At 46.6% G+C, this 26,890-nt stretch overlaps 1 protein-coding gene across 1 annotated transcript in view; it reads left to right on the top strand.

The window, feature by feature from the left end:
* Positions 1-927: 927 nt before the first annotated feature.
* Positions 928-26,890, top strand: part of LOC8029247 (cuticlin-1) — a 126,908-nt gene continuing 100,945 nt past the window's right edge. The window contains exon 1 of the mRNA XM_042290323.1: positions 928-1,175. The gene's annotated coding sequence lies outside the window, so the exon portion shown is untranslated. The remainder of the gene's footprint in view (positions 1,176-26,890) is intronic.

The following is a 26,890-nucleotide window of genomic DNA, read 5'->3' on the forward strand; positions in this document are numbered from 1 at the left end:
TTTCAGGTTTACAACAAAAAATCCAGTTAGATTTCCAGTTTCATAATCCACTTAGCGAAAAGTTATGCTGATTTTTTTGGTAGTGATATGCCACTAAAAAATACAGATGCGGCACAAAAAGGCAGACAAAATCCACCGAATAAACTTAGTTTAATTTTAATTTGACCAGCCTCTAGAGGATCAAACATTTTAGGAACAATAGGATACCACTGAGATACACAGCGCTATTTGTAGCCATGCTGTGCAAATTTGTGATACCCTGTTTTTCGTTTTCTTTTGAACGCATATGATTTGTGCACGCGTCTCAGTTAGGGGAACGTTCATGGGGCATACTTTCTTCAGCAAAAGCAACTCAACACCAATACTCGTCACTATGACAACATGTAACTAAAACATGTTAGTCGTTCCAGACCAGACAAAGTAACAAAAAATCGTTACTTCGGAGAAAAAAAATAATAATAAAGTAACGAGATACAAATAACGCGTTGAGTACTAGTCAGCCGGGAACGGAGTGGCTACGAACCTGCCCACCTGTCTGTCTACCTGCCTCGGCGAATCAAAAGAAAACCCGGAACGCGAGAGGAGAAATCCAACTAGAAAAGGAATTGCTGCAGGTATTCGAACGATGGAGGGAGGGGACGAGCAAGAAAGTTACCGAATCGAATTAAACAAAAAGTGAACGCCGCAACCAAGTCAGACACAGAAAGAAACGAAGGAGAAGAGTGAGGAGGAATAAAAAGAAGAAAAATGGCGATGAGCGAAAGAAGCAGACGGCCGGCCGAGGAGAGAAAGCATCACGTGACTGGCCCCGCCTCCCCCGTATAAAAACGTGGGCCGTTCTCTCCGCCTGAGGTCACTCGGAACGGGTTTTGCGTCGAGGACTTCAGCAGGCGCAGCGCTGCGCCGAAGGCAAGAAGAGAAAAAGGTTCCCGACGTGCACCGTCCGCGAATGTGTGTGTGTTTCGACGGGCGACTGCGACCACAACTAAACGCCGAGAACCTCGCCTGACAGAGGATTTGCGCCCCCCACGACACGACGCTCGAGACCCCGTGAGGTTCGCCGCCGCCGCGGACAGACTTGGACGGAGTTTCTATTACTAAAGCCGACGGAGCGGCCACATCCAAACTCGGAGGAAGGGAGTTTTCGAAGGCTACGAGTCGCCCACCTGTTCTAGGTGAGTCACGAAACGTTTGGTTGTCCGCTTGTTGTTTGTATGTCCGGGTGTCTGGAGCACTTTAGGGTCCGTGTGTAGAAGTACGGCTTTCACTGGTTTGTGAGCAGTCGGGGAACGCGCGCGACCACTGCGCGTTTCGCCGTCCTAGATTTCACCGTCGTCGTCGGCGTTGCCGACGTCGCGAGTCGGCGAAAGCGTAGGACTTTCTATGAGACGACGGCAAAGGGGAGGGGTTGCGCCGTACATTCACAACCTCGGTCCAAATGGAAATTATTTCGTCTCCGCACCATCGCTGAATCGCGCTGTGCCACTCTCGAGTTCTTCCACGTTGTTGTCGTTCTCGCTGTTTTCGCCGCCGGTGGTGGATTACCGACGGGGAGGATACGGGGAGGATATCTTCAGGGCCTTCTAGAAACTGGGTTGTGATCGCCTCGTTGAAATTCGCCGAACCCAGCCACGGAAGTCGAGACGTGAGCAGAAATTTTGAGTCGGCCTATCTCGAGGAATAGGGTTCGACAGCGGGGGCATGCTGTGCTCAAACTTCTTACATTGATGTGTCATCGGAGTGAACGCAAGAACTGGGAGCACGGGGTTAGACCGATAAGACGCTTTCGAACTGACTGCAGCACGGAACTGGGGAGAGTTCGGTACAGATGGAGAGATCCTCATGATCAGTTGGTTAGGGAGGTGAAAATCGTGTGCTGGGGGGGGGGGGGGGGGGGGGGGGGGGGGGGGGTCAGTGCTTTAGGAGAACTAGATGTTACGGATTACCGTGAAGGATGTAGGAAGTGGAAAACGCCATGATTCGCGTACAGATAGTCTAACATAGCTTACAACTTGCTGTTTCGTTGGGCACAAAAGAGTAAAGCCGAAATGTACTCTTCACTCAGTATAGTCGGTGACATATTAAGAATACACTAGACGGTGCGCCTCCATCGCTATTTTTCTGCCTTTGGTAACACTTCACCGCAGGCACGCACAGACAAAGCTAGCAACGAGCGCGTACTGGAAGTAGTACTTCTACTGCATTTGTAGCCTGTCACGGATTACACAAACTCCCGCGCCAAGACTGTGGTCAACCTGAAAGAAAAGAAAAAAAGCTTTTCGTAAGTTCGTGAATTTTGATAGTTCTAAGTTACTACCATATTTCGTCTTTGAGTGTGTGTAGCGTTCCAGAAGGCTCGGCATCCCGAAAAAATACATCTATCTTGCTCTCAGATATTTTTACTTTTGAGATTTGTCTGCTTGGCAACGCGTTCGTGTTTACGTGAACTACTTTTTGAAGCGACCTTAAGAAATCTTCAATGACCACCAGGTGTCAGCACTGACACGTCGCCGCGTCTTGCATGCGTCGTTACCATACCCCGAGCGTAATAACCCTGCCCCATTGTCTGCCAGCCTCTTTGAGCAAGGTCTGCCCCTCGTCGGAATGTCCGGCGCAGCGGTCAGGCATTAGAACTGGGAATTTCACAAGGTTATATCGCGCTAACGGGACCAGAGCGCCGGGTTATTCGCCAGAGTGCCCACAGCCCCCAACGAAGGTCGCGAGGGGGGCGACTCTGTCTGATGTAAAAGCGGACAGAGGAACGCCACCAGCTCTTGTTCCTTCGGAAGGAACTAACGCTAGGCAGGAGAGGCCACACACGCTTGACTACAAATCTCTTCTGTTACACCGTTTAGCCACTCCCGGGTTTGAGTTGCACCCATTCATTTTTCTACTAATTATCGACCTACAATATTGAAGCAGGCACCGTTAGTAAACGAGAAGACTGTTCAGGGGACGTGAGCAACTTCTGAGTTTATTTATGTGCGTAAAAGTATGCATTTTATTCCACCATGCTCGGTGTATGTCCGATGGCAATCATAAACTGCAGTTGCACAAATCACGCGATATGGTTTAAAATATAATTTATTTATTTTAGATTAGCGAGTCAAATGTATTTAATAAATTATTACTATTCCTATGGTTACTATTCTTAAGCCCATTGAGCTGATTCAGTCTACGTTTCTATGTATTTGATTCCCTTGTTGTTCTTGTTTTTTAAACTCCTTTACTTAAGGGTCTACTGAGTAGTTGTAAATAAAATTTTAATTTTTTTTACGAATCATGATATATTAGGACATCATATGCGACTTGATTCAATTTTATTCGCTCCAACGGCATCCGGGATATGCTTTACATTGGGTGAAATTCAAAACAAATAAAACAAATATCATGCTACAGATGTCGAATAATTTTTCTGATTAGAAAATACTTGATGTGTTTGATCTCACTGAAATACAGAGCGAGACACAGTTTAACATGAACAAACGATCATCACTTTATGCTGGTTTTATCTCATTCCCGACATCCTGAAACATCCTCCCGTTGCGCCCTCTGCCGGAAGTTCTCAGTAAAACTCCGCAAATAATTGATTTCAGCCCAACAACTGCATACGTTGCAATATTCCCCTGAAGGAATCAAAGACGGCATTAATCCATTTATAACTAATACTTATCAAAACCTCAGTGACGTATATTTATATCCCTAGACCCGAAATATTTTTTTCGTTGAGTAATTTGGGCCAGTATAGGAAAATCATGAATTTCTGCCAGTCACATTGAAGACGTAATATTCCTGGGGATTTTAGTAGCACATGACTCATGGCCCGTATCAAAATCAACCATTTCACTATTTATATAAATATTATTTGTTCTCCAACAACGTTTCGCATTGATTACAATATTAGCTCGTGTAAAGTTACCATTCCCGTGTAGACCGACGCCCTGAGGCCAAGCAACCTTTACAAATGCTCCATGGTGATAGGATCGATGGTATGAGGCGCTTGTAACATCATTAACGTTTAGCCACCATGTGTGGCCTTGCAAGAAAGCTAAGACAATATGTAGCGCAATATTAGGCATGGTTAGGCTGTCATAAAAACTGGTAGGGTGGTGGGCTATGCACAATGTGGGCATCATCTTAAGTGGCATGATTTTATGCTCGTCAATAATCTATCCAAGCCAAATGGGAAATCGCGCCAATGTTGTGTTCACGTAACTTTCGCGTAGCATACATGCATTCTGTCTCTATCTTATCATAAATGGCACAGTTAATCAGAATGCCATCAACGAAGACGTATTCGCAGTTGTGAATAATAATCTAACACCAGACTTGATACGGAAATCGTGTGCTGTCCGATGAAGCACTTCTCAACTAAATAAAGAACAGGGGTGTAATTTATTTATATATAGCATGCTATTTACTTGCAGACTACACCCAGACTACATTGAGTGATACCGAATATGAATTGTAAAAAAATGGCATTTAGAATATACGGTAGTTTAAATAAACAATCATCGCACAAAGAGAGTTTAAAAAAAAACCAAAACGTTTAAGCTATTGCACAAACATAGCATGAAGTCTAACTTCTAATAAACACTAATGACACTCGCGAGTGATACACATGAGGTGCATAACATAGTGTTGTAGAAATTGAAAGCAGCGAAAGAGGTTACTATCACACGTGGTGAAACAACCGCAACGTTAGGCTTAGTTCACCGACAGTGAAATCAGAACTGGGTTAGAGTCTTCTTTCGAGATATATGGTGTTTGCTGTGTCCACGTTTCGCTTGTTTCAATGGCTATCGAGACTCGTGGGTTGCTTGGCATTTGGGAGAGGCGAGCAAGGACTTTGAAACAAAGCGCTGTTGAAACAAGCAGAAGGAAGTAATCGACATCGTGGGCGACGCATTGAGAAACATATAGAGGGTAAACGTCTGGCTCGTTTACTCCTTTAAAAGTTTAGCTTGCACGAGCAAGGGATGCAAATGCTGGCAAGTTGCATTGATGGATATTTTAAATTACCGTCAAGTACGTCTTGCTTGCAGTTATTCACTGCAATAGACTTCTCACTTCAAAATTTTTTTATGCGCTCCCTGTTCATGGACTTAGTTGAGACACATGTTGACACGTCAAACAGGCAGTGTGTGCGACAATATCTGGTATTACGGCTCTTTTCAGTTTTTTTTTTTTACTTTATTATGAAGAGATGTATGTTTACAATAAGAATCTTTTTATATATTAGACAATTTAGATTTCTACGAATGTTCTTAAAAATGGTGGCCTCGCGTGATATAAAATTGTTGCCTGCTTCTTTCTTCGCTCTGCTTGCAGACAACGATATAAATGAAGCATCAGCTGCTTGGGAAGAAGAGGGGACGTCGTCTGTGTTTATGTTTTATTGCTACACATTTTATCTCCCACTTAAACATAAAAATGTCACTAGTTTGATTGTGGACACATGTAATTAAGGGCTCACCAAAAAAAATAAAGGCTTGATTTTGATCTTTGCACAAAAATGTATTTAAAGACCGACGTACAACCTCGGTTTTCAGCAAGGAAGATAATCCTCTTAGCGCTCCCCCTTTCCTGAGCTGCGAGGGCAGCCAAGTTAGGGCAAGTTAAAGAGCGAAGAGAACACAGGAAAGGGGGAAGGAGGCAGGCAAAAGTGGAAAGCGCGAAGTGTACCTTAAAACAAATTTCCGTTTTTTTTTTTGTTTTTTTTTTTGTTTTTTTATGTGTGATGGCAGTTTAAGTGTGTCTGAAATATCCGATGCAAGTCGCACCAATTATCTAAAGACTAGAAGTTACCTGAGCACCAGGTGAAGGTATCTTTCATCGTCAGGAAAGGATATTAATCAAGATTGTGGTGAACCGATTTACGCCGATAAGAGACATTATTTTCAAAAGTGGGTACCATCTAGTACCTGCTGCGCAAATTACGCGAGTCCGCCATTGTTTGAGCACGTACTCGGAGCGGGCACGAGTGCTACGTCAGCGTTCGGCGTAAACTCGGATCCAGTCACACGCTTCCCGCCCAGGATGGATGGATGTTAATGCTTTATACCCTTTGTAACAAGCGGTACCTTGCGCCACCTAGCTGAAGTCTAAAAAGACAAAAATGGCGACCGCTAATGTTGCTTGATGGGATGCGGAAACGGGTCTATTAATGCTGAGCAAACTTGTTATGTACAGGTTAGGCCTCGCATGTAATAGTATACTGCGTCCGAAGCTGCACTTACGATATCCGTAGTTGGTTGATGATTTGTTTGTTTCAGTTCTGAACGATTTAGTTACCTGTGAATATATTAAGAAGCCAACCTTGGAAAGCAAAAAAGAAAGAAAACGAAACAGAAAGAAGATTCGGAAAGTATTTGGATCCGGTATGCGTTAAATTTATTTCTTGGTTATTCTTGGAAACAGCACTAGGCAGCCTTTGGGCGCCCCTGCGCTTCGCGCACTTTGAACGCCGAAAATAACCGTTACAAATGTACAAATGTCCAAGATATCTCTTTGAAGGCAATGCTGATTTTGTGCCACCTACTTCGACGAGTTTAGAAATATAACGAGAGGGACTGTAGTGCTGTGTCGAAACACCTAGCTACAGGATTTATAATGAAATATAAAACGAAATAAAACTCCGTTTTCGAGAAGATTAAGGGGCAGCGATAGCAAGAACATCGCACTTTATGCACGAGTTACGAGAATTGGAACGCAGTGTAGCGGAGGTCGCCCAGAAATCCTAAAAAGCGGGGATATTCTTTTTATTTCTCTCGGAAAATGAAGTGCATCCGTGAACCAGTTCGTGTTTGGACTGAAAGTAAGGGTATTGATTATACGCGACGTTTCCCGGGTTCCCAGGTGAGCAGCCCGTGGATTAAAGGGGAAGTCCTTGAACCGCGCACATAAACCACCCATCACCTGTGGCAACTGAATTTACAACCAGCCCCGGTACGGAGCCCCCGCCAAGCCTTCCCGCGCTTGAAGTAACGCAGTGCCGGGGCTTGCACATCGCTTACCTGGATTCACGAGACGACAGGTTCGCCCTTCTGCGTATGCGTGAAATGCGTGCTTGCGTCATACGTTAGAACGCAGAGGATGCCAGTAACACCAATGCGTCTATGAGTCAGCAGCATTGTAGCAGCGGTTACATAATCAATCAGTTCAGCAAAAGCAAAGCAAATTATACATTCGTGTTTAGACATAATCACCCGATTCACACGATCATAAACGTACCTTTAGCTAAGGGACCTTCATGGTTGGCGGCGAATCGGTTCGCGATCCTCCACGCTTGGGATGTGCTCGCGACCCAGGAGTGTGGGTTGGTCCGCGGAGGCCAAAATGAGGTGTGTTAAGGGTACCTTTAGGCTGGCCGGGTGTGAGGCCGAGCTATTCTTGAGGCTCCTTTTGACCGAAGTGCCACAAGACAAGGATATAAAGTTAAAAAAAAAACACAGCACTAGCGTTTGTGCTATGTATCCTACTTTATTTCCTTGTCTTGTGGCGCTTTTGTCAAAAGTAACGATGTACCAACTATAGCCCATCTCTCACTATTGATGCCATTTTTGAGGTGCGGCAATACTGGATGCACTACAGGTGAGAAGTTTAACCAGTGCAGTACCACTGCTAGCCTGGGGTCTTTAATGTGCATCACGCAGTAGTGATACACGACCACACGCCGGCACAATGTTAATCGAAATGAAAAGGGGCATGCGTGCGGATGTAACCCAAGATTCCTGGGTTTTGCAGCGTGAGCTTTCGATCAACGTGCTCCGAGCTGCTGTACGCTAACACACTCGATCACCGATTCCTCAATCAGTTCGGCGGCTCGTGAAAGGATAAAGGCGGCTTCATGGAGATTTCAATTTGCTTTAACGATGTCAAATTTAAAAAAAAGGCGCCATTATGGGATTTGGATCGAAAGTTGTGGGAAATCGAGTGAAGGCCCGAATTTATTACTCATAAAACAAGCATTGGGCGCGGTCACCCAGGAAATATCACTAGTAATAGTCATCTTCATTGGTTAGCCGCTGTACTGCAGAAAGGTAACAGCTCGCATTATGGAGGCCTTCGGGGCCGCGTCTAGTGAAGGTGATTATAAAATTGTACCTACGAGATAAGGACACTTCCGCTCATCGCGCAAACCGCTGCTCGGACTCTTGGAAGTTTGGTTAAGGTTCAGGACAGTCAGCCAGCGAACCGATGTGAATTTGCATGCTGTTTGATGGACGTTCCAGCCTGGAAAACCCTAGTGGTTGATCACTTCGGCAAAGTCACTGCAACGCACTCCAAGGAGGTAGACAAGTCGAGATAGACACCTTCTACCCTCAACGCATTCACGCTCAGAGCTGGAAACGTAGCGCCCCAGTCACCCGGCCAATGACGAGAAGGTAAGATAGAGCAGAAGATGAGAGCGCGCGGAGACGTCGGAGCTTCGGGCTGTGATTGGAAGGACAAAGGCTAGCTGCATTTTTTTGTACTCACTTTTTGAAGGCGTTCAAAAGCCGAACGCCAGCGTCCGGCGTTCAAACGCGAGACACTGCGCGAAAAAGCAGAGGGCGCTCTTATTGGTCCCTGATTGGGGTTAAACAATGGGGAAACAAAGGTAGCTGGCTTTTGCGTCTACTCAGTAATCATTCCAATCAAAGCTCGGCGCTCTGTTCTCACCTCCTCCTCTCTCTTAGTTCCTCATCGTATAGTATCCTGTCGTCGCCAAAAGTCAAAAGGTCAGAAAATACACAAAGGGGTGTATACCCTCGCTTCGAGATTCTAAAGAATCTGGGGGATGCCGGCAAAGATGTGGGCCTCCTCTGCTGGGCAATTTGGTACAGGCTACTCGGGAAGGAAATGGAAAGAGGTAAAAAATAGGGCGGTCACTATAGATTTCGACGAAATCTGTTCTGCCCGTTGTGTGTGCCGAAACTAATAGAGAGTAGCGAAGGGATTTCTGATCGGACCCCTACTATCTCTCCCACACCGCCATAGAGTGCGACGTCGGCCCAAAGTGCGAGTGATACCCCCCCCCCCCCCCCCCCCCACACACACACACACAGACTCTTGGTCTGCCTGCGCCCTCTGGCGTGATTGAGTGGCGGTCTGGCAGCAGCCGGAGCGGCAGGCAGGGCGCATCAAGGGGGTCTTTTACCTCGTTGAGACCGTTTCTGGCAATTTTCTCTCGAAGGAGTCGGTTCCTTTCTCACCCTCTTCTATCCGGCGTCCGGATCGCTTTCCGTGCCCTCCCTCTCCTTTGGATTCCGTATCTCCAATTTCCCCCGCCGTCTCTTCCCTTTTCTTTGTTTGGTTCAACCCAAGGTTGTTCACTCTCGGGAACCGTCTTTTTGGCGGCCTCGCAACTTTGATCAAAACGGAGCCTCGTTTTATTTTTTCTCTTCTTGTACTCTTCTGGTAGTATCAACGTTCTTTCTCACAATGCACCAGGTTACAACTTCGTGCTCTTTTTGTGTACTGTGTAGTCACGACATATTAGGCTAGAGGTTTAGGTTGCACCTTGTGCGTTTTTGTTCATTTCCATCTTGATCAGTGACATGTTTCACCAGCCATGCAAATGCAGTTCATGTGCGTTGTCATCTCACGACACCAACTTACTGGACTGGAAGGCGGGCTTAGAACGTCTCCGTTCAATTCCAGGAGTGTGGATTTACTGACGGCTAAATTAGATAAATTCTCAATTGAGACAACCTCGAGGATATCATTGATAAGGCTTGTTCACCGACACATAAAATCAATGGACACTGCGTGACCTTATGATCCTTCACTAGCCGCCTGACGGCGCTGCACACGTCTTGGGTAGTTTTATTTTAAGTAGGGCTGGGCGTCGATTAAAACTTTGAACCCGGTTAATCGCCACATTTTAATCGATTAATTAATCGATCAATCGATCTCGTTCATTTCCATGCAAAATATATGTATTTTTTCAATCAATCTGTTTTGAATATGTGACAAAAGGTGAAATATAGAATTTCGAGCAGTTCAAAGACACTCACATTCACAGATGTTTACTTTAGCTGCATCAGACAAAGGGGTTCGTTGATATTCTCCGGCGAGAAGGACCTCCTTTGATTGTTCACAATTGTCTTTGCCGAACTAAACGGACACTCGCACGCATTGAAGTGGCCGGGGCACGTGTAATCTTCTGCACTTGTCTGGTGCTACAAATCTCGCCCCTAAAGTTCACTTTAGTTCAAATTTTACCTCAAGTTTTCTCTTCATACACCTGCACTCGGCCACGTCTGCGTGGTGCATTTTTCCTGTCTTTTGGTTTGCCAAATTTTACCAATTCACCGGATAAAAAATGTATCGCGATTAAAGCGTTAATTGATTAATCATTAGGTTAATTGATCAACTGCCCAGCCCTAATCTTAAGTGGGTCTCATTTGACATTTTTAATGTATTTACTTTTTTATGGTAAAGGTCGCCTTGAATAATTTTTCGTCCCCTTATATTTTTCTTTCTTCCCCTTTGCCGAGCACAAAGTAGCAAAGTGGCATTATTTAGCCTGGTTCGCCTTTTCATCTAGTCAATAAATTCTTCACTTGTTAGATGCATCTGAAACGTATTTCTAATAACTTCATAGAGATAAGATGGCCGCCTTATTTTTGGATTTTCCTTTCTGTCTCCCGGTGTATGTGTTTTGTTGTTACGAATATTTTGTCTCATGAAAATACCACACTATTGACGATTGTTGAAATAGAATCATAATCTCATTTCTTTAAATACAAAAGTTATATTTCGTCATTTTTTATACAGCCACACAATGAATACGATGAAATTAAGCCTCATATTAATCTATTTAATTTGAATACCTTTTTGGTGCTTCTTAACGCAGTTCTATTTGTTTTAACTCGTGCATGAATTACGTGGACTCCCTGAGGGATTGTTATGATCTTAGATAAAATGAACCTTTCCACTCCCTCCACACCTGAGATAAATTGCCCAGAATTATTTCACTGTTAAAGGTTGTTTCGGCAACAGATATTGTGTCGTCATTAACATGGAGGCTGGGCGTTTCTACCCGTAAAAAGGAGAGCGGTCTTCTTTTATATATATATATATATATAGGAGCAGCGATAGATAGCCCTGTAGATCATGTGAGTTGAGAAACAATCAAAAAATCTGACAGGATGAAACGAAGATGTCGCGTGCTCAGCTGCTACTGGTTAACAGAGGGTCGTACAACCGGTCGCGGTTCGAAGAAACGGAGCGCACAGACAGGAGAGAAAATTGGAACCAGGTTAAGCAGGGTGTTGTACGTCGCTACCAGGCGCTGCGTATCTGATGCTTCGTGTAAGCTTTAGTTTTATGTTTCTGCTTTCGCGATCGCGCAATATAGTTATGTGGCAGGTCAAAGCGCTCGATGATGCAACGCGCAGTCAAAAGTTGCAAAAAAGATATAGCCACTTGAATCTTCCATCGCACTTTCTCTTTTTTCGTGTTAGCATACTGAAGTACGTACTGCTGTGAATAAATTTGTCTTTCTATGCAAATATTCTGACAGGGCTTTCGAAGACAAATTTAGCGCCAGTGCCAAAAGTAAATTTAGAAAGTTTAAGCAAAAAGGAAAAAGAGAAAGAGAGAGAGAGAAAAAAAGAAAGAGGAGACTTTTTACAAAAGCTGTCACCCCCGAATGAGGTATAATTTGTTAATGTGTCCTTACATACGGGGACCGTGATTCTATAGTATTGGGACAATTTGGTCAGTACTATACCGAAACTGAGATGAAAATCGCCAGTTGCATTTCAAAGAGCTAAGCATGGGCATATGCTGCGCTCCCCTGTCAACGTCCCCACCAACGTCACCGCCTCTGCATGGCGTCACAAATATGAGCTGGTATTCGCAAGCGCGAGAAACATTACAATGCACGGGATGCGGCAGAGCGCGAGCACGCGCCCGTTCTTCCCTCGCGTCATTCGGTGCCTGCGGCCAGACTAGCGCACCCGGGGCAGAAGGGAAGGGTAACGAGGCGAGCGTCTATTCTTCCTCTTTAATGCGTGCATTCGGGCCAAGGCGGAATCACGGGAGCGGTTCCGCATTGAAAATGCAAGCGACCGCACGCGGTGAGACGAGTACGCGCAGCAGGCTGTTCTTCTGCCGGGTGGCTGGCCGCTCGCGCTCGTCGCGGAATCGAAGTCAAACTGATGGATCGCTGCTCCCTTGGAGATATTAGCTCGAGCTCTAGTCAGCCTTAATTCTCTCGCGAGCCCAGTGTGCGGAGACGTGTCGTTAACCGAAAAGAAGTAAAAGTCAACTCGATCGAAAGAAACAAATGTGATGGACGACGCGGTCGCGGGTCACCTCTCGATGTCGTGGGCTTCCTACGCGTGTTTTGTTGTTGTGGTTTCAATTAATCGGCGCTCCTCGTCATCAACGCGATGGCGGGGAAATTGGGACGACGGACGAAACTGGATCTTGCTTCCGCCCGAAGCAAACGTTTACCCACTTGCCTCAATGCGATCTTGCGCTCGTACGTAACATCTCCTCACGCCTGTAAAGTGGGCTACACCCGGAACGTGCACGTGTCGCGGTGAAAGTTGGGTTCGCGAAAAAAGTATTCGGGGTGCTGCCGTAAGGACCAGCACATTTGGCTCTGCTTGGAAAATTCGGATTCCTAACGTACATACCTCAAACTGGGCACAAAAATGTCAGTTAGCAAAAGCTTTTTTTTTTGTTGTTGTTGTTGTTGAGCGTTTAACTTAGAGCTGGTTAGCAAGATATACCTACTGGGTGATTCAAGGAGAAGTCAGGCTCTTTAAATCGACCGCAAACTTCGGTTTCTTAACCTATTGCGCTACGACTTTGTGCAGCGTTGCCAAGAGATGGTGCATTTTTTTTTTTTTTGTAAAATTTGTAAAGAGCGAATTTACCTGAGGAAAAAGTAAAGAAAGAAAAAGGCTTAGCTCCTATGGAAACGCAGCGAAGCCACCGGTCTTCCAACAACACGGCGCCGTTTCGCACGGGAGACAACAGATGGCGCAACAAACGCCACCAACGCAGAGCCGTTTATCGAGAGAGTTTGGCCATACATTGGTTTGAATAGGCGAGCATCTCGGGGCCAACCACGGGCCGTGAAACAGCCCCTAGCGGTGGTCGTGAGCTCTAAATTTGTGACACGACTAATTCAAGCCGTTTTAGCGTCGCTAGAGTTATAAGGTGTGACTCTCAGTGAGTGAAAACTTTGTGCGTGCGAGGTTTTCGTCACGCCAATATTCAAGTGTAGAATAAACGAACGTGCGCTCCAAATCAGGGCCAACTTGCTAGAAACAGCGTCTCAGCTGAGACGGTGAAAGAAAGCACTGCCCAAGCCAGCGCACGAGCCGAGCGGGACTCCGCGTCTCCAGACGCTCGCGCGCCCCACTCTTTGCACTGTTTTCTTTCCGCCAGTCACAGGACGCTGTTCTAACAAGCCAACATCAGCAGTGCAGAAAAAGGCATAGGCACGAGCGCGTGGCTTTGGAAAGTGGCTCCTATGCACGAGTTCTCGTACAACCAAAAGCGTTTTGCTGAGCTAGGTTCACGCGCCTGTACCTTTGTCTTCACTGCCGACATTTGTGAGATGGAGCAGAGAGGCCGAGATTGAACGCCTCTATTTCACGCTTTGAATGTCGTTTGCAATATTGAGACGTCGCGGTCTCCTGATTGGTCGACGCTGTGTCACAAATTTAGTTTACGCTCTAAGCGCGGGGGGAATATTCGGCGCTGGCGGCAGCCTTTGCTCCGCCTATTGGCCAAACTCTCCCAATACACGGCTCTGCACCAACGAACGAGCATACGGCGCCGAGAGCCGGCGTCTTTTCGACTCAAAAGCGGCGCGCGTTCCGCAGGCGTAGACAGTCGCAGAAACAAAAACAGGCGCGGTAACAACAAGGAAGTGCAGTTCTTTGTCTGCTAAAGACGCCGGCTCTCGGCGTCGTATGCTCGTTCGTTGGCGGCAGTTGGCGTCGCGACCGCTTGCGCCATCTCTTGTCTCCCGTGCGAAACGGCGCCGTGCTGTTTGAAGACCGGCGGCTTCGCTGCGTTTCCATACGAGCTAAGCATTTTTCTTTCTTTACTTTTTCCTCAGGTAAGTTCGCTCTTTGCAAATTTTAAAAAACAAATGCACCATCTGTGGGCAACGCTGCACAAAGTCGTACCGCGATAGGTTAAGAAACCGAATTTTGCGGTCGATTTCAAGAGCCTGGCCTCTCCTTGGGGAATCACCCTGTATAAACGATGATGCGGTTTCAGTTCTCATTTAGAAGCAAGCTAACTTTTCTGTTTAGAAACGCGAAGCGTGAATTTTACCGAGAGGCTTTTTTCTGTGCTAAAACCCCTCGGTAAAAATCACGCTTCGCGTTTCTAACAAATACCGGCAACCGCTGTTCTGGGGACGCGCAAGACACGTGCCACCAGCACGTGCTGCGCCGCCATTGGCTCTCAAGGACCGCTCATTTCAGTACTTCGCCGCCACCTGTTTATAAAGGGCACACGGTGCAGGTGCCTCGTACACTAGCGCATTTGGTGCTACTTCTGAACACCAACTCATCAAGCGGCTTTATTCTCTACGGCACGGGTCTCCAAACCTCGGCCTGTGGGCCAGAACCGGCCCGCGGCGGCCCGCGATCTTCCCAGTGACGCCCGGCCCGTTGCTCGTTTCCACCGCTGCTACCGGCGTGAAAAATACGTGGGCGTAAAGTAACGGTGCCGCGGCGCTCAGCAAACTGATCGTACCACTTCTGATACCTACCGATAGTGCCGTGTTATATAACATAGTACATATTTTGCACGTTGTCATGGCCAGCATCGCCATTCTTACTTACCTGTTTTTCATGTCTGTGTGCTTATGTTAACATTCCTTTCAGATTTATACATGCTTAGTGTCCTGTGTAAGAACTTTTGTATATTCTCATCACCAGTTCTATCACTTTGTGTGAATAAGCTAAACTCCCTCTGCCCTTTTATTTATGCGCGGTGAGTTTTCTACTTCACAATTACTGTATAGTCTCATTATTAACTAAATGCTGAATTTCAAAATAAAATGTACTTATTAAACAGCTTTAGATTCTTTTCTTAAAGTCTAATTTGAATTTCGGTATCTAAACCCCGCTCTAGGTTTATTGATTTAGATCTTAATTTACGGATATAGTTTCCGGCTCTCGAGACTGCGACAGATGCCAAATCCGGTCCCCAAGCCAAAACATTCTGAGACCTGCCATACGGGTATCAATCCCTACCCTTGCCCCTTTCGATCTGGATGAGCATCGTACCGGCGCGAGGTCCTGTATCCCTACTGCGTGAAGCACATTAAAGACCCCAGGCTAGCGGTTCTACTGCACTGGCTAAATTTCTCATCCACAGCTTAGAGACAAGTCGCCCGTTGAGGCAGACTACCTTCAGGCTGTATAAGCATATACATATCACAATCTCTACGAGTGCCAGATTTTAAAAACATAAAAAAATAAAACTGAGGTGGCTCCTTTTCACGCTTCAATGTGACCGACCTTTTCCAACATACAAAACCATTGGGCTTTGCGTATCTCTCACCATTTTCCCCTCGATCCAGTATTGAGATTTGAGAAGCAGGAGATAGGTTTGCTTATTTTTTACGCTTCCTTTCAGTTTTCCCTTCCTTTTATTTTTTATTTATTTTTTTTTTAGGGGGGGGGGGGGGGGGGGCGGGGGGTGTTTATCCCCGACTTCGAGCTCCTTCTTGCGCTTTTGGTTTTTCACCTGGCGTGGTCTTCCCGACACCAGCATTCTCGGAAAGGACAAAAGTGAAAGGAGGCAGCTTGGGCCGACACCCGGATCACGCCCCCTTCGGGCGCGGCTTCTGGTCCCGGCACAAAGAAATGACGAGAAGAATGGAATCTGCTTTCTGGTCCGCAGAATTTCGACTAGCCAGTGGGTCGTGCAGCTCTATCTTTTTTTTTTTTCTTCTTCTTTTTTCTTTCTTTTACTTTTTTTTTTTTGTATTTGAGTTTGTGTCGTTTCTACGAAGAAGAGGGTTGTCACTGGATAAAATGACTGGCGCTCAGCCTGCTCATCTATTCAGCAAGTATTCAGCGATCCCGTCTGCGTGGAGCGGCATCTAAGATACTCTCGAACAGTTTGTAGCCCATCGCACGCATCACAAGTAAACGCGTCGGCACCACGTCAGAGCGAGTGAAACTACCAGCCATGGATCATGATTACTGGTCACGCTCATAGCAGTTCGCGAAGAGTGGCCAGCGTCCAAACCTCCCAATGTGCACGCACAGGCGGGCTCTCGCAATAGCGAGCGCACACGCAGACACGAGGGGGAAAAATAGTATAAATGTTTTCGGCGGGAGGAGCCGGTTCGAATCCCAGTCAACCGCACCATCCTAGGCTCCTCTCCAGCCCCGACAAAGAAACGACTGACCCACGAAAGGCAAACACACCTGAGACAGAAAGAAAACCAACACAGATCGGGGGCACGGAGGGGAACGGAGATTTTGACGGACAGCCCACGGTGGCTGGTCAGAGCGAGACCGACGGACCGTTCTCGGAACCAAAGGAATACACAGCAGCGGCCGACAGACAGACAGGCAGACACAGACGAACGGGCAGACGGCGAGGAGGAGAAAGCAGCGAAGATCTGCCTGGATGGATGGAGGCAGGGAGACCCATACGCTGTGACCGGAGATGCGGTTGGCTGGCAGCGCACCGTACGGCAGGCCGCCGAAGCAACTTGTCCGAGGCTCCAAGGAGAAAAAGACTGACGGGTCGGCCGGGTCGGCGCATTTGGTTGCTGTCGCTGAAAGAGGACTCGGAGAGGACAGGCGGGAAAGTTTGCTCTGGAGGGTTCTCTTCTTCTCGAGCTCCGTCGACGACGACCGACCGACCAGGTCAAGGGCCCCTTGCCAGCGACCGGTCTGTCTTCACCGAGTCGTCGCGGGTGTCTTCGCTAAAGTGCCGAGCGAGCACTCCTATATGTACGGCACAAACACACACATACACACACTCACACACACACCGGCTTGGGCGCGTAAAGTACACAAGACGTCCCTTCGTGGAAAAATGGTGCATTTTTGTTCCTAGGTGTCGTTTTCAGTGCAGCAAATAGGCTTTTTGGAGCTTTCACATACCGGTTTCGCAGGTGAAACTAAAGAATTTGGGGCTTTCCGTCCTGATGCCTGGTGTCATGATTTGGGAAAAGAAAAGGAAGAAAGAGAAGTAAAGAAAAAGAAGAGCGGTATCGCGAGTGCAAAAGGCATTCGAAGTTGAATCAAGAGCCGCGACAGTCGGCTGCTCGAACGGTACGCTACCCGGCTCCGTCCCGGCGTCAGTGTGGTCAACGTAACCGGCTTCGTCCCGGCTTCAGCACGTTGACCATCAGCGCAACCGGCTCCGTCCCGGGATCAAGGCACCCGGACCCGAGATAACCAAAACCCTCCCGACATCGCGGCACGCACTACTTCACCAACGATCAAGGGGCCAAAATTCAAGGGGCACCAGCGACCCAAGCTACGACCCCAGGGATGGCTATACTGCCTACCGAACGTGCTTGAACGGTCAAACTTTTTTTTTTTTTTTTGCTTTTGCTTTTCTAACGTTGCTTCTTTTTTCTCATTTACTTCCTGACTTGAACATAGATATTACTCGTGCATTTGTCTCGGTCTCGCGAGCCTTTCTCTCACCATCCCGGACGAACCTGACACCTGGAAACAGCGTTGGCGAAAGTTGTTAGGAGTTGCCCGGGACTAATATATGGCATGGCACCATCTATTAGATGGAAGTCCTTGTTTTGGGGGCCACGCCATAACTTATGCACGGACGTTAATTATGTTAATCTTTTGAGTGTCAATGCTAGGGGTAGGTGAAGTTCCTAGTTGACTTAGATTCCTCATACAACAACCAATCAAAACATTTTCAATTTTTTTTTATTAGAACCTGGTTTTGAATTTATCCCGAAAGTCGAGTCTATGCGTTAGCTGGGAGACTAAAGGCGCAGGCAAGCTTAGATTCATTCATATGTAGATGAAACTCTATAATTATCCCAAATCCCGAGGAACGCAACAAGGGAAATGGCCGCTTCGGCAGCGCAGAAGCCACATATGAATTCCAAGCTGGAAGGTTCGTAATCCTGTGATCGTAGTAGGACGGGGGCTTCTTTTCGTTTTTTTAATACTGTCAGCCCGTTCAGACCTCTCGCTGGGGTGGAAAGCGAAACAAACTAGCGGAACACATTTAAGTCAGCAACACGAGCAAAAAATAAAACGAAACGTTAAGCTTATTTACAGAAACCGCGAACATCATTCGACGACCTAATAAAGCATTAATCACTAAAGCGTATGAAAGAACATCCTTAAACATCGTGGTGTAGGCGCCGTATAACTGAGCACCGATACAATTTATATGTTTAATTCAATCCTCTACATGCCAGACGCTTGCATTGTTCCTTTATCAAATAAACCTGCACGCTCTCATTTCCAAAGGGAGAGGATGCACTTTCGCGCGTGCTAGATAAACCATAAAAGGGGAAGATGAGTGCATAGGTGGTTTGAATGTATATTGATCGGCACCAACGGGCACTGCTGCTCCCTGTCCGGTTTTCTAACGGCCGGTGTGCTGTTTGAGGCCAAGTGTCCCGCTGACTTGGGAGGGTAAAAGGAAATGGAGAGCAGCCAACAGCCAGGCAGGTCCGCCAAGTATTGCAACGTTCGACGGATCGACGGTGCATCCATCATCCGAAGTGTTTGCGTGGACGGTTTGTGAAGGAGGCTTCGCGAATGGCGTTGGAGAAGTCTTGAAGTTGCACATATTTGCAGATGAAAACGAAGATCCGCATCGGACACAGAAACCAGTTCTTGCAATATGCTGTACGTTACAAGAATTAAAAAAAAAAAACGGGAAATTTAGTGCAGCAGATAATTTTTTAAAGAAAAGATAGAGATTACGTTTTATATACGTATTTTTATGCCGAGTTGCTAAATGCTTGATGGATATAGGAGAATAATTATTAAGGTCACGCAACGAAGTAGATAAACGAGTGTCAGGAGCAAACGGAGACCAACCTACAGAATGTAGTATGGCACTCCGGGCTCGTAGTTGTGGAACTTTCGCCTTCACATTGATCACCTTTGAGACAGCTTTAATGGTTGGAGAATGCGTATGAACCATCGATCGGTATTCGCATTAACTTATGGAATTGCAATTTATGCGAATTTCTTCGAAGTTACAGTTAAGAAAGTGGAACATCCCTCGTGCATGTATTCTGGAATTTTGCAGGTTAAACCACCAAAAGAATTCACCTAAAAAAAACAATTTCGAATTAAAAAAAAAAAAAATGCAAGTAAAAGCTATTTTCAGCAGCGAGCGTAAAATCGCCCCGCATATTACGTCTCTTGTTATGGATGTCTGCGCAAGTATTCCTCTTATGTTTTTGCATGGCCTTCAAACGTCTCTGTACCTTCGTGCTCACGGACCTTACTTACGACTCGAGTCACTCCTGTGTAAAACATAGCGTAGAACCGTACTCAGTTCATACATAGAATGCAGGGCAAATTGAGTCGTAGTGCAGCGAGGACACGGTCTTCCGACCCGGTAAACAGTAACCCGTACCAGGCTCGAACGCTCCGTCGGTAGCACTGCACCTGGGAAACCGCGCTTGATAGCTTTCGCCTGCCTCCTAAGTGGAAGATATCGAGACTGGATGGCGCCCGCCGTTCCATCTCGAGAATCTGCCCAGAGGCTTCTGGCATCACCAAATGCAAATCCAAAAGGTAAAACCACGAAGTGGTTGACGCCCCTTCGTTTTCTGGCAGCATCCCCAGAAGCCTGTTAGTATGCGGAACATTTCAGGAGGGATGATACGCAATCAAAGCGAAGCGAGGTAAAGATGAAATCAGACTACCAGGATAGAGATTGATTGGGTTACTAAGATTAGACTACCGTCGAAGGAAAAGTAAAAAAAAAACTGTCTAGAGAATGGACCGAAAGTAAGGAACAACACAACTGCTGCAATCGGCACGGTATCGTAAGTATAGGGCGTGAGAGAGTTAGATGGAGAAAATTACTTCATAGCGTCTTTCCAACCCCTCAATCTATATTCGCCTCTTCCAACAACTCACTATCTCGGAAGCTGTTTACGTCTCGCCGAAACTGGGGAGGTCAGGGCGCTCCATTTCCCGGCCGGGGCTTAATCACGTCGGCCGTACAACGAGTAGATCGCCGAAGCTGCGAAAGCGAGAAAACGAGAGTCAATTAAGGCGAACCGTCTGACCTTGACTCGGAAGAAACGGGGAGCCAGGCGAGAAGTTGAGGAGGGACTCGCGCGGGGCCCGTTCTTCGGGGTGGGTGTGATTTCCAACGAAGAGAAATAATTTGAGAACAGGGCGAGAAGTTCGACCAAGAAACGCATTCCTGCGTATCTTCTTTCTTTCTTTCTTTTTTCGGTATTCGCGCGTTTTTGTATGTGCCCGTATCTTGGTTTCGGCGGCCACGAAAGGCCATCGTGGGACTGAGCGAACCCCCTCTAAACCCCCATTTCGTGACATTGCTGTTCCGCTCGCGAACGTTTCCTCCGACACTCTGCACCGGACAAAATAAATGGATTTAAAAACACGGAATAGAGCCAGCCAGCGCTCTAAGATCATGACACTTTATTCGACGACGCTTTTTTTCTCCCACCGAAACTGACAAACCCGCTTTTGGGGCGCTACAAAACGCAAAACAAACAAATGTCAGGATTTTCTCCGTGACGCTGTCCACGAAGTGCACTCACTCCGACTGTGTGGAACAGCGTCATCAGCACCTCACCCCTCTCCCCCTATGAGTGAAGAAGAGAGGGAAAAGCGAGGAATGGGGCCACACGTTCTAAGCGGCTCTAACCAACCTAAATGCCAGTAATAGCGTGGAGCTGTGTCGCTGCACTGTCTCCGTCCTTTCCACGCGGGATATTGCGGTGGTAACATTTATTCCGTCAACCACGAACACGAGGCGTAAACGCTCTCATTGCCGGACTCAAAAGGCAGCAATTTGTTATTGTATTCTCTGTCTCTCTCCCTTTAATAACTTTGATTGTCCGCATTGTCGCTTGCCTTTATCTCTTTATGTATTTAAGCATCTATATTATTTTATCTAAGTATTTATCTACGAGAAAAAGTATCTCTCAAGAGGTCAAGGCTTTCAGTTTTCCTGTGAACTGGGCCCGAAGATAATTGGTTCTTGAGCCCATGAGTAACTCGGGGCTTAAACGCACGTTCAACAGACCCGTAATGGGATGAAAATCGGAACATGCGAAAATCGTTCCACACAGTTGCCGGAAGAAGAAAAAGATGAGCCACACGAATCAAGGTCTTGGGTTGAAACCTTAAACATGTGTTTTTTTTTTTACGAGCCTATTTCTGCGCACTAAATACCTAATGTCTCTTTTTTGAAGGCGTAGAAATATTCTGGCATTTTCACACTCCGAATCTCGGTTCGCATCGTTTTTTTCTCAAAACATGTCTTCCAAGTTGAAGCCAAGGCACCCTTGCCAATATTGATCGCTAAAACAAAACTACAAAAATTCTTTTTTCCCGCTTATAATAATTTTTAAATGAAACCTCGGGTGTTGCACGTTTATTTACGTTGAGGTCAATTAAGTTGACCAGTTTTTCGTAACAAATTAGACTCACCAACCAATCAACAGAGCACCGGAAAAACTGTCAGATATAGGCGAACGTGGACCCACAAGGATTTGCGTTATCAAAGCCGGCACTGCATCCTACGCTCAATGTTTATTCATTCTCGCCAAATACCGGGCAAAGCAGCATCGGCAAGGAGTCCTAACACGGCATCCAAAGGGTTCCATAGCTAGAACACGGGGTGCACCATCGAAACTGTGCAAAACAACTTCTGAGAAAAAAGAAAAAAAGACGACGACGACGCCGGGCAAGTCTTAGGCACGCATACAGGCAGGCGTCACGTGACAATGCGGATTGGCCAACGACACTGTGGACATACTCCTCTCGGGTGACTCTTTCAACGCTGGCAGGGTGAGAACGTCAGGGAGGAGCTTCAGTTGCCCCGCCTCCAGCGCAAGCTTTCTGCCTCCGACAACGCTCCGGCGTCTCGTGCGCCAACAAGACCTTGGCGTTCTGACGTCCCCTCTTGTCTCCTCCTCTCCCTCATTTTCTGCCCGCATAGAAAAAGCTTCGAACGAGTTCGGACAACGGACGCGGCACATGAAGGCCGTTGAGTAGCACAAAAATGGACATAGTTTTTGCGTCGGTAGTGCGAAGAAAATAAGAGATATTGGGTTAAAAAACAGATCCCAAAAGCATGACGAACACTAGAGCGAAAACAAGAAGATAGGCGGCGTCAGAAGACAGCCTCGGGGCTACAACGGAAGTTCCGGAACTAGCGGAATGCTCGAATTCCGACCCAGAAACCCTCGTCCACTTTCGTCTTTTATTTGTATTTCCTTCTTGTTTCGTTTAAATATCTAAAGAAAAAGAAAAACGAAGAAAACTTAACGCAGAACGTCGGCTTAGGAATCGCGATAAAATACCCGTTAATGTTCATTATAAAACCGAACATCGCCCGAGCGACCAAAAACAACCTTAGTTGCTTGCGCGGGTTAACCCCTCGCCGCCCGCTTTCCCACTTGAGTATCTAGATCAAATAAACAAAATAAAATGTCGCGATTTCATCAAACATAAAACAAAAACAAAAAAAAACAAAAAAAATCGCTGTTTGAAACGGAAGATGGTGAAGCGGCCTTTCCCCCCGCTGACCGTGCACGCATCCGGAGAAACCGTACTAAAACAAGGAGGCGCCACTATACTTCTTTTTACCTCACGATGGACCGCATGGGACGCTACGAGCTATCAGAACCAATTAAGCGCCGGGAAGCTGTCACGTGGCTCCTCGCGTCGATGCTCGCCCCGCAAAGGTCATGTGACAAGCAGGCGACATTGGATTGACTTCGATGGCTAGTAGCGTCATCAGCGGTCCGTCCCAAGGTGAAGCGACGTATACGGGCGGAGGGGCTCCGGGCTTTTAAATACCACCCGTTCGGAGAGATTGCGAGAGGGAAGTCGCGAGGACGATTGCGTATCGTGGTCGTTTCTTCTCGTTCCCCCTAGCCTCCGTTTCAGTAGCACCTGGCAAACGGCGAAAGTTACGGCCCCCTCAGCAGGCCAATCGGAGCGTTGGAACGAGGCATGTGACCACGTACCGTTGGAGTGCGGTCCTCCTGCACGGAGCAGTCACGTGTTACGCCCTTGCTGCTCCGATTCGCTCATTTAGACCCCGTTGCTTTCGCTCTTTGCCAAGCTGCCTGGAGAGAGAGTGTACGTATAGCGTCGCCTCGTGCGTGCTCTTCGTCAGGCGAGCGCATTCTGAGCACGGCCTGTTCGACTTCCTTCCTCGTTTGGAGACCGAAGACCCCTTTACTACGAGCGACGGTCCAGACTGATTAGGAACCCGTCGGCGTCTTTTATATATATATATATATATATATATATATATGTGTGTGTGTGTGTGTTTGTGTGTGTGTGTGTGTGTGTGTGTGTGTGTGTGTGTTTGTGTGCACGTGCGTGCGTGCGTGCGTGCGTGTTTTGCCCGTAGGGCTAATTTTGGTTCTATCAGAGCTCGCGCTGTCGGTGGCGGCTTCTCCTCTTTAATGTGGGCACCACGTGACTTCCGTGGGCTCGCGTGACTTATCTTGAACGCCGGCGGCATTGTTACGCGAATCTGTCGAGCGTAATGTGCATTGCTTTGTTGATTTTTTTTTGTCCGTACGTTTGGAGTTTAGCCCAGGTCATTACGTGAGATTTACTCTCCCAGTTTAGGTTTCCCTTGCATGGGTCTTTTCTTTCTGGATAACATCGTGAGATGTCTGCACCCAACAATGTACGCACATTTTGAGTCGATTTCGTGGCGCAAAACGGCGTAACGAGTGCCCATGTCTTCGGCCATAGTCACCCCTGAGCCATGCTTCGGTGCGCATCCTGCGTCTTTTAATAGATCGACCTCACCGAGCGTTCGGCGCATGCGTGACGCCGCTATAATTGTAGTTCACAGGAGGCAAGAGGCAGTGCACGGGGCAGCTCGTGCCATGTCGTGCTGTGCCCGCGCAGACCCGCAGCGGGGTCGTCTCGCCGTGCGTGGCTAGTATGTATGGTCGCTAAAAAACACTATACTTGTTGTCACCTCAAGAAAACAGCCGAGCTCTGCGCATAGTTCCTACACGCTTCGCACGATAGTTCTTACATATTTGGATTCGCAGGCGAAAAATCAAACGACGTTTGTTGCGTTGAAATGCGTGCGCATTCATGATCTAATAAATACTTTCACTTCAAATACTTACAGAGCAACTCAACCATTTCACGTCATCCCATTGCGGCGGCTCTGCTGTCGGCACTGCGCATGCGTAGATGCTTCGCCTCACGCGAATCTGGTTTGTGCGCACGCAACGGTGCCCACACCCGCTGTGGGAAAACGCGGTCTTGTTTCTAAGCAGCGTGTTGCTCGTTGCAGGTGTCTTAACTAACCTAACAAAAACGTTCGGTTTCTCGCGCAGCGTGAAACCGAACGTTTTTACGTCGGTTGTTGAGGTCAAAAGGGAGTACAGTGCCCTGAAGAAGCTTCTGCGTATTCACTCGTTTCGAATAATGGGATTTCTGCGACATTCGTGCCGAAAAACGCCGAGGTGCTTGCCTCGCTACATTCTGCTACGTTTCGCCAAAATTGGATAAATTTGCGTCAACATTGGGCCAAAATGTAATTTCACTTAATTAATACTGAAAATAAACTAGCTGAGGCCCCGCTACGGGGCCGGATCGTTACGGTAGGCTTGTCCGAATTCGAACCACTCTCGATCATCGCCTGAACTCTAGATACTACTCGACTTGATTTATGCATCAAACACGGTAGTCGGTAGTCGCGCAATATTTCTCATGCGCCTGGTCTGTTCTAACTTCTAATGTGTTAGGCAGCGTCGTTGAAGACGCTCCACATCGCCCACGTGTGCTTTGCAGCGAAGCGACAACCGCGGAGTAGGCATCGCTCTTCCGCGTGTCTTGCTTCGCCGTAGCGCAGCCGTGTTCTAAGGGGAAAGCACTCCTTCAGAGCACACCAGCGTCGAGTATATTAAAAAGAACGTGGTAAGTACTGCTACTGATGTAACAACTCTATACCCTGCAGTAAAAGCTTCTTAGTAGAATTGCGACTTGTTTACAGGGTGTTTTACTTTAATTCGAACATATTCATTCTTTAAAAAAGAAAACGCGAAAGGTAGTTTAATGCGGTTTGTGCAGGCGAGTTATATGGCTTGAGGAATATACTATTTGGGGCTAATAGTCATGATTGATGAAATAATTAACTCTTGTTTATCAACTTTTCAGTGAATGAATTTCGGCATATTGTTTCAATTAGAACCCTGCTGAGCGTCATTTAATACCAATAAATCATTTTTAGAGACATTCGAAGCCGTTCCACGAATGGAAACTTCAGCGCATTCCCATGCTCACCACGTGTTTCAAATCTCCATTAAATTGAGTGATGTAGTAGTTTTATATGACCTTCAGCAAGTTTGAAATTTAAACAATATGCTTAATTTTTCTGACCAAGAAGTTAATTAGCAAATTTTACTTATTTGAATTATTATGATAATTATCGGCCCTTATTATTAGGTCCCCCTGTCCATATCACTCACCTGCGCAAACTGCATCAATGTACCTATTACGGCTTTTCTTTTTAATTAAAACTGCTCCAAATAAAATTACCCCTCCTGCATATGACAAGTTGCAATATTTTCAAACTCGAGGTTTAGCAAAGTTAGTTGAGTCTGGCGGGTAGATTTATGTGGACGGCTATATAATAGGTTCTTCCTGTGCGATGTCATAGTGAACGGAGTAAATTAAAGCTAAATTGGCTGGAGCAGAGTATGGAATCTTAAAAATAGCCTTAATGAGTTCCACTGCATTGCTTCTAAGGCTTATTTATTGTTCACGTGCCAATTTTTGTATTCACGAAGTTCTACATATCAAATGCAATTGATGGTAATAATCAAATGACGAACGTGTTTTTTTATCCGAAGTCATCAATGCAATTTTATTATGACATTTAAGACTTCAATGAAACTTCAATTTGGGAGTTCAATATAATTCTGTTCTAACATTACTTTCGTTGAATATAATTTGGTTTACCCCTGGCCCCGTGCGCCGTGCCCAAAATAATCATTCACAGCAGTTCATACTGTCCTTCATTACTCAGCATATTCTTGTCGTGCCTGGTTCTCCTACAAACAACCAAAGACCTAGTTCCGTGTTTGATGCGTTTCAAGGAATCAAACCGGCCGTGAAATTGATGCTTACAAAAGAGGTTGCACGGAAGTGGGGTGGCAAAGTAGGCAATGCCTTTTGATGGACAAGCCAATACCTGAATCATAACATATATAGTTTTCGCTGTGTTAGGAATGAAAATGAAGTGTGTGCCTATACTCCAAAAATATCGTTTGCTGCTCCAAAAGGCGCTCCAAAATGATTCAGACCAATCAGGTCACTTGCCATGTGACGATTGACTGGTGCTAGCAAGGCAGGCGAAGATCATGCGTCCACAAAAGGGGGGCCCGAGACCAGGAGCTATCAGTTTCGGAAGTTGCTCGCACCTCGCGACCCGGCACTCCGGACCAGAACCTTCCACGCTGTGGAACTACCAGGCACTGCGGTACTCTGGCAAAGTGCAATGCACTATCACGATACAGTATAATCATGACAAAGTACACTGAAGTGTCACAATAATTACGTGACACAGTACAGTGTAGTCATGTGACACAGTACCGTGTAGTCATGTGACAGCAAACGCTAGCACAATACACGTACAGCTTACTGAGGCAAGCTAGGCGGCTCTGCATGGATCCACTACTGATGATGACGTTCGAGGAGAAAGA

This window comes from Ixodes scapularis, unplaced genomic scaffold (assembly GCF_016920785.2).
Source record: "Ixodes scapularis isolate PalLabHiFi unplaced genomic scaffold, ASM1692078v2 PGA_scaffold0__279_contigs__length_252992795, whole genome shotgun sequence".
Classification (NCBI taxonomy): Eukaryota; Metazoa; Arthropoda; class Arachnida; order Ixodida; family Ixodidae; genus Ixodes; species Ixodes scapularis.